Genomic DNA, 7,764 nt, shown 5'->3' on the forward strand with positions numbered 1-7,764 from the left:
TAAACCCATTCCTAATGTGAGTAGGTTTTCAAAACCATGAGCCCTCCTCCTCTCTCTAATGCCTATGTGTTTATTTTTTCTCTGCATCTCATTTGTATAACAGGATTACTATTTTTACCTTAATTCTGCCAATCTTTCTTTTGAGCTTCCCCATTATTAATGTGAATCTTAAACATATAATATACATTTCTCATGTAAAAAAAATCTGTAAATGTTTAAACAATGTATCCACATTGAATTCCTTAAAACTGATCTTTGATATTGGTTTTTATATGTTCAATTTTCTGTTGTTAGGATTTAGTTTATAGCCAACAAGAATTCCTAGAGTTAAAGAGCTAAAAAATTATTTTAAAAATCAAATAAGTGCATTAGACAAAAGGAAAAGAGGCAAAGAGCTAGAGAGGAAAGATATATAAGGAATTAATAGCTTGGAAAAGGTGGTACAAGACTTCACTGAAAAACATAACTCCTTGAAAAGATGGTTTTCAACATTCATTTTTGTAAAATTTTGAGTTCTAAATTTTTTTCTCCCTCCTTCCCTTACCTCCCCCTGCCCCAAGACAGCAAGTAACCTGATAATAGGTTATACATAACAATCACTTTTTTAAAAATAATTATAACTTTTTATTGACAGAACCCATGCCTGGGTATTTTGTTTTTTTACAACATTATCCCTTGCACTCACTTCCATAACAATCATTTTAAATATATTTCCAAAAAAGGTGAAAATGATATGCTTTAATTTGTATTCAGTCTCCATTGTTCTCTCTCTGGATGCAGTGGCATTTTCTCTTCCAGTCTATTGGAATTGTCTTGGATCATTGTATTGTTGAGAAGAACTAAGTCTATCATAGTTGATCATCACACAATGTTGCAGTTACTGTGTACAATGTTTTCCTGGTTCTGCTCACTTCACTCAAGCTCAGTTCATATAAATCTTTCCAGGCTTTTCTGAGATCATTTCTTATAAAACAATAATATTCCATTACATTACTATACCATTTAACTAATTTAGCCATTCCCAATTGATGAGCATCTACTCAATTTCCAATTTCTTGCCACCATAAAAAGAGCTGCTACAAACATTTTTGTTTTTATGGGTCCTTTTTCCTCTTTTATGAAGGTAATCAACTTTGAAAGACTTAGTAAGTCTGATTAATGCAATGACCCACCACAATTCCAAAGGACTCGTAATGAAACATGCAACCTACCTCCAGCAGAGTGGTAATGGACTCAGAACACAGACTAAAGCATAATTTTCTTCCCTTTCTATTATTTAAAAAAAAACATAACTAATGTGAGAATTTGCTTTACCTAACTATACATATTTGTAATAGTTTTTGTTTTTCTTGCTTTCTCAAGGGGTGGAGGAGGGAGAGAGGAAAGGAAGAGAATTGAATATTGAAAATAAAACTGAACTTAAAAAATAAATGCTTTTGACTCACTAACTAGCCACTATTTCCCTTCATGTCCTCCCCCCACCCCCATTATAGTGTAAGCTAGAGGCGAAGCCAGGGACTCTTTGCTTTTTAAAATTTTTGCCGCCAGTGCTTGGCACATAAGCTTGGTATGTGCTTTTTTTTCATTCATTCATTAAAATGGACATTGAACTATTAATGATACACTTTGGTATAACTAGTTTTGTATCCCCTTAACCCTATACAATTTTCTAGTCTATGTCTCAGAATCCTTATTTTTATTTTTATTTTATTTTATTTTTTTTATTAAATAACTTTTTATTGACAGAACCCATGCCAGGGTAATTTTTTACAACATTATCCCTTGCACTCACTTCTGTTCCGATTTTTCCCCTCCCTCCCTCCACCCTCTCCCCAAGATGGCAAGCAGTCCTATACATGTTAAATAGATTACAATAGATCTTGGATACAATATATGTGTGCAGAACCGAACAGTTTTCTTGTTGCTCAGGGAGAATTGGATTTAGAAGGTATAAATAACCTGAGAAGAAGAACAAAAATGCAAGCAGTTTACATTCATTTCCTAGTGTTCTTTCTTTGGGTGTAGCTGCTTCTGTCCATCCTTGATCAATTGAAACTAAGTTAGATCTTGTCTTTGTTGAAGAAATCCACTTCCTTCAGAATACATCCTCATACAGTATCGTTGTTGAGGTATATAATGATTTCCTGGTTCTGCTCATTTCGCTCAGCATCAGTTCATGTAAGTCTCTCCAAGCCTCTCTGTATTCATCCTGCTGGTCATTTCTTACAGAACAATAATATTCCATAACATTCATATACCACAGTTTACTCAACCATTCTCCAAAGAATCCTTATTTTTAAAGCCCTCCTTAGATGACCTCTCTCCCCTAATTTTCCTTGAGCTTCCAAAACCATTAGTAGTTTTTCTTTCTCCTTTGAACTTATTTACTTTGCATTTGTCTATGTACATGTCAAGAAAGTCACATGAGAGGAAGAACAGAAGGACTTTACCTGAAGAAAGACTTTTGATGGATATTTAGAGAGTTTGGGAACTGCAAAGAAGGTAAAAGACTGAAAGGAACTTGAAAACTTACTAGGGTACCTGCTCTATCCCCACCCTTTCCCTGTCCAACCCTCATATTTGGAATATCCTCATTTTAAGTATTTCTCCTCCAGCTCTTCCTCTTCCCCCAGTTTAAATTCATCAATCCAACAATTCTCTTCAATAAACATTTATTAAACACCTACTGTATGTCAGATACTGGGAATACAAAGACAAAAATACTCCCTAAATATTTCAAGAAGCTTATATTCTACAAGAGAGAAAGATATATAACACACATAAGTAAATTAAAAGTATATACAAAGTCATTTCAAGAGGTAGAGAAAAAGAACAACTAACGGAATCAGGAAAGGCTCCACATAGGAGGTGAATGGAGTCTTGAAGAGAGCTAAGGGCTTTAAGAGGTGGTGAAGAGCTGAAGGAAAAGGACTGGAGCAGAAGAATGTGAGAGGCAAAAAAAGAATGCAGAGAAGAGAAGATGGAGAAGCAAAAGGTAGAGAAGAAAGAGAAATTGAAGTAGGAGATGGAGAAGGAAGAGAAGGAGGAGGACAAGGAGGAAGAGAAGAAGCGAGAGCACATGGTAGGTATATAATAAATATTTTTCCCATTCCTCCCTTTCCCTCTCTCAAGAATGAATCTGTAGATCCACAGGTGCTTCCAGGTCACCTCATTAAAAGGTTAGATGAAAGAAAGATAGTGGATAGTGACTCCCAGCAGAGGCTTAGGTCCTGAGTAGTTACTAGTTGACCCAACAACAATAGAAAGATCAGCTCTCTTCCTGAGGCATGTAGCTAGGATATGACACACACTCTCCCGAGATTTGTCCATTCAGATAACTAATGCCCACTTCTATCAATTCATGTGAACTCAACAATACCAGAAGAAACCTAGAAAGCATTGGTAAAGATTGCAAAATCTTGGGAAAGAAACTGATGACCTTAAAGGCTGAGAAAGTGTTTCCAATACTGCCGACCTTTGAAGGCCTTGGCTTCTGGTGAGAAAAAATTAGATTTGGAAAGTGGTCAAAAGTTGTTGTGTGACAGCACAGCAAGATTATATGATGATCAGTTCTGATAGACGTGGGTCTTTTCAACAATGAGATGATTCAGGCCACTTCCAATGGTCTTGTGATGAAGAAGGCCACTGTACCTAGAGAGAGGACTATGGGAATTCATAGTATTTTCACTTTTTGTTGCTATTATTTGCTTGTATTTTGTTTTCTTTCTTGTTTTTTCCCTTTTTGATCTGATTTTTCTTGTGATAATTGTGGCAATATGTATAGAAGAATTGCATATGTTTAACATATATTGGATTACTTGCCCTAGGGGAGGGGGTAGAGGAGAGGAGGGGTTTAGAGGAAAGGAGGGAGAAAAAATTTGGAACAAGGTCTTGCAAGAGTGAATGTTGAAAATTATCTCTTCATATATTTTGAAAATAAAAAGCTTTAAAAATAAAAAAAAAATTTAAAAAAGTTGTGTGTGAGAACAAGATTTGGATTTCTGTACCATGAATTAAAATATGGAAATTACAAGCCCCCAAATGGGGTTGTAGCTCACATAATGAGGGCTTGCTTGGAGTCCTCCAAATCTAATCACCTTAAAATTTGAAAAGGAAGGAGAAGAAGAATATAAAATTGTTCACATTGACCAAGCTAGATGATTTTAGGAAGGCACTGATAAACTGGAGAGAGTCCAAGTCAACCAATCTGGATGATGAAAGAAGGGTCTGGGTATGATGCCATGTAGGATCTGTTGAAAGATGTGGGGGTGGTCAGCTTGGAAAAGATTGAGGAAAGCATGATAGCGGTCTCCTAATTGAAAGACTGTGACTTGGAAAGAGAATTAGCTTTGTTCCACTTGGCCCCAGAAGACAGGATTAGGAACAATGGCTGGAAGCTACAGAAGAAGATTTAGGCTCCATTTAAGTGAAAATTTCCTAACAGTTGGAGCAGTCCAAGTGAAAGGGGTCATCTCCGGAGCTTATGGGTTCCTCAGGAGTTTCTCAAGCAAAGACTGGCTTACTGCTTAAGAAGACTTCCTTGTAGAAGAGACTTCCTTTTTACATACAATCTGGACTAGATGATCTCAGGCTCCCTTCCAACCCAAGATTCTGCACGATTTAAGATGGGTTAAGCTCTCCAGTGTTTTTCTTGAAATAAGGAGTACAAAACTAGACAGAATTCTCCACATGTGGGTTCCTTAAGGCAGGAGTGATGTAGGAGAGTGCAAACTCCAATGAACTGAATTTGGAGTCAGAGCATTTGGGAGTCTTTAATCCTTGCCCTGACACTCACTTCCCGAGTTACTGTAAGCAAATTAGGTTACCTCTCTGGTTTCCTCATCTGGAAAATGGAAATAATACTCAAGTCATTGTTCTCCCAACTTCTTACACTATGGTTCACATTCTCCATATGGGATGTCATATCTGAATGTTGAGATTGTGAAATTATGATTTATTATTATCAGTAAATGTTTGGGTTATATACCCATTTTATATTTTTATATATTCAGCATCATGTAAAAATTTCTTCAGTGAAAAGGGTCCTGAGTGGAAAAAGTTTAAGAAGCCCTAATCTATTTGATAATTGATAAAAGTATAAAATTGTGAATAGATACTGGGATCCCTCAGCATTTGCCAAAAATGGGATGAAATGACAAGGAAAATATATTTCATTCACCTTCATCATATGAAGGGATAGGAGTTTTTCTTTAAATTACAGGAATATCAAAATTACCTCTTTCATTGTCCTTGATTGATTTTTTTATAGGTTCTCCCCCAACCTTTTTAATGGAGCTTCTCTTTTTAACTTCTTTGCTGATTCTTCTTCATTTTTTGCCTCCTAACCCTGTCAAATTCTGATCTCAATCTTCTCTACAATCACCAGCCATTAAACATTTTGTTCTTGTTCATTTTTCAATCATGTTTGGACTCTTCATGACCCCATTTGGGGTTTTCTCAGCAAAGATACTGCAATGGGATACTGCAATGGTTTGCCATTTCCTTCTCCAGCTCATTTTACAAATGAGGAAACTGAGGGAAATAGGGTTAAATGACTTTCCAGGGTCACACAGCTAATAAGTATCTGAGGCTAGGTTTGAATTCAGGAAGGTGAATCTTCCTGACTCTCAAGTCTGAGCTCTATCTACTGTATCACCTAGCTGCCCTTAATTGGTTGGTTGTTGATTTTCATTCTCAAAGAGGATCAAAATGATGTCACTACGTTAGAATCAAGCAAAGAGTGTGTGACTGATCTGTCCCAAGATAAACTTAGAATCCTCCACCACAGATTGTGCACAAACAATCCACGTGAACATTTGGGGAGGATTCTCTAAATTTGCTCATCTTGAAGTTCTCTTAAGCTACTTCAATCTGCTTTGCTCCTAGAGCACACCACCTTCACTGATGAGGGCATGCTATGCCAGGCAGTTTTATGCCAGTGTCTCCTATGTCACTCAGTCAAATCCAAAGTTCTTCAGAGAAGCTTCCTCTAATAAGCATTTTAGTGCCTGCTATATGCCTATAAACACTATAGACAGTGCTAAACACTGTCTGAATCAACTCTGGCTTGGCAATCCTATTCACCCATAAAGTTTCAATCTTAAACTCCACAGATGACTCCCAGATCATCCCCACACTTAACGCAGTACATGGCACATAATAAGCACTAATAAACAACTAACTGATTAGTCTCCCCATTTCCAAGTTCCCTCCCTCCAATCCATTTTGCCCAAGTTGCCCACTTTGGTTGCCTTCCTCCTTAGCTCAAAACCCTTAAATAGCTTCCTATAGTTGATGACATTTCCAGACACCTTCCATACTCGTCCTTTCTCCTTGTGAATCCTGCTAATTGAATTGAGATGAAATTCAAGTCTTTTGAAAAGTTTAGAGAACACTGAAATTAACCCTGAAGAAAGAGATAAGGTCCCAAAGCATAGATGGACGTCTGAGCCAAAGGACTCTAAGCCTAGTTCAGAGAGGGGATGAAGCTAGTTCAACTTAAGGATTCTCTTTATCAGTGTCTGGGTGTCTGGGCATTTCCCACTTCTAATGCCTTTTATGGTCTTCCCCGATCACATAGGGAGCAGATTTTCATATTAAGAGCTAATGGCTCTCTTTAGGTTGAAATTGATACCCTTACATTTTTTTCGAGGTTATGGAATTATTTTAAAGGATAATTTAGAATCACAGAATCTCATTTAGAAGGAATCATCTAATATAAACTCTCTCAGTTGAGTCTCTGTGATAGTATCTGTGACTGATGGTCATTGATCTTCTGCTTGTGACAGGGACCTCACTACCTTATAAAGTTCCATAAAATAAATTTCTATAAAGTAGAAAAGCTCTACTGGTTAGGAAAATCTTCTTGTAGTAGGTTGTGATCTTGTTTCCTGAGTTCAAGCCTAGGTATTTGCACCTAGACTCTCATTAGTGGTGAAAATCAGCCCTCTGTACCCAATGTAAAGGGCAGAGTTGTCAAAAACTTGGGGAAAAAATACAACTTTCTTCTGGCTTCAGGCTTCAAGAGAAAACATATTGTTCCAAGCTTTGTTCGTAGAGAGGTCCCTGAACAGAAAGAGCAAGAAAAAAACCATCATGTAGAAGAGTTGGCATCCCAAGCATATCCCTATTTCCAGCTTGCCACACTAGACACATCAGGGAATTTCCCATTGGGTAAATCAGCTCATGCTCTATGTGTGTTTGTCCCTGTCTCTGACTCTCTATCTGTGTCTCTCTCTCTTCCTCTCTCTCTCTCTCCTCTCTCCCTCTCTCTCTCTCTCTCTCTCTCTCTCTCTCTCTCTCTTTCCCTCTCTCTCTCTCTCTTCTCTCCTCTCCCTCTTTGTTCTTTCTCTCATGCTATTTTTTCATTTTTCCTATTTTGAATTTTAAATTTTTTATTTTCAATTCCAAATTTACTTTCCTCCCTTCAATCCCTCCCTTAAACATTGAGAAGGCAAAAAATAAAGAAAATGAGAAAAAAATATGCTTCAGTCTGCACTCACAGTTATCAATTTGTTCTCTGGAGGTGGATAGCATTTTTCATGATGGGTCCTTTGGATTGTTGTGGATTATTGTATTGATCAGAGTAGCTGAGTCTTTCATAGTTAACATTATTCCAATATTGCTGTTACTGTGTACAATGTTTCCCTATTCAATTCACTTTACATCATTCATCTAAGTCTTTTCAGATTTTTCTGAAACTATTTCCTTTATCATTTTATACAGCTTAATAGTATTCTATCACAATTACATGCCAAAGTTTGT

This window comes from Sarcophilus harrisii, chromosome 1, assembly GCF_902635505.1.
Source record: "Sarcophilus harrisii chromosome 1, mSarHar1.11, whole genome shotgun sequence".
In the NCBI taxonomy this organism is placed as follows: Eukaryota; Metazoa; Chordata; class Mammalia; order Dasyuromorphia; family Dasyuridae; genus Sarcophilus; species Sarcophilus harrisii.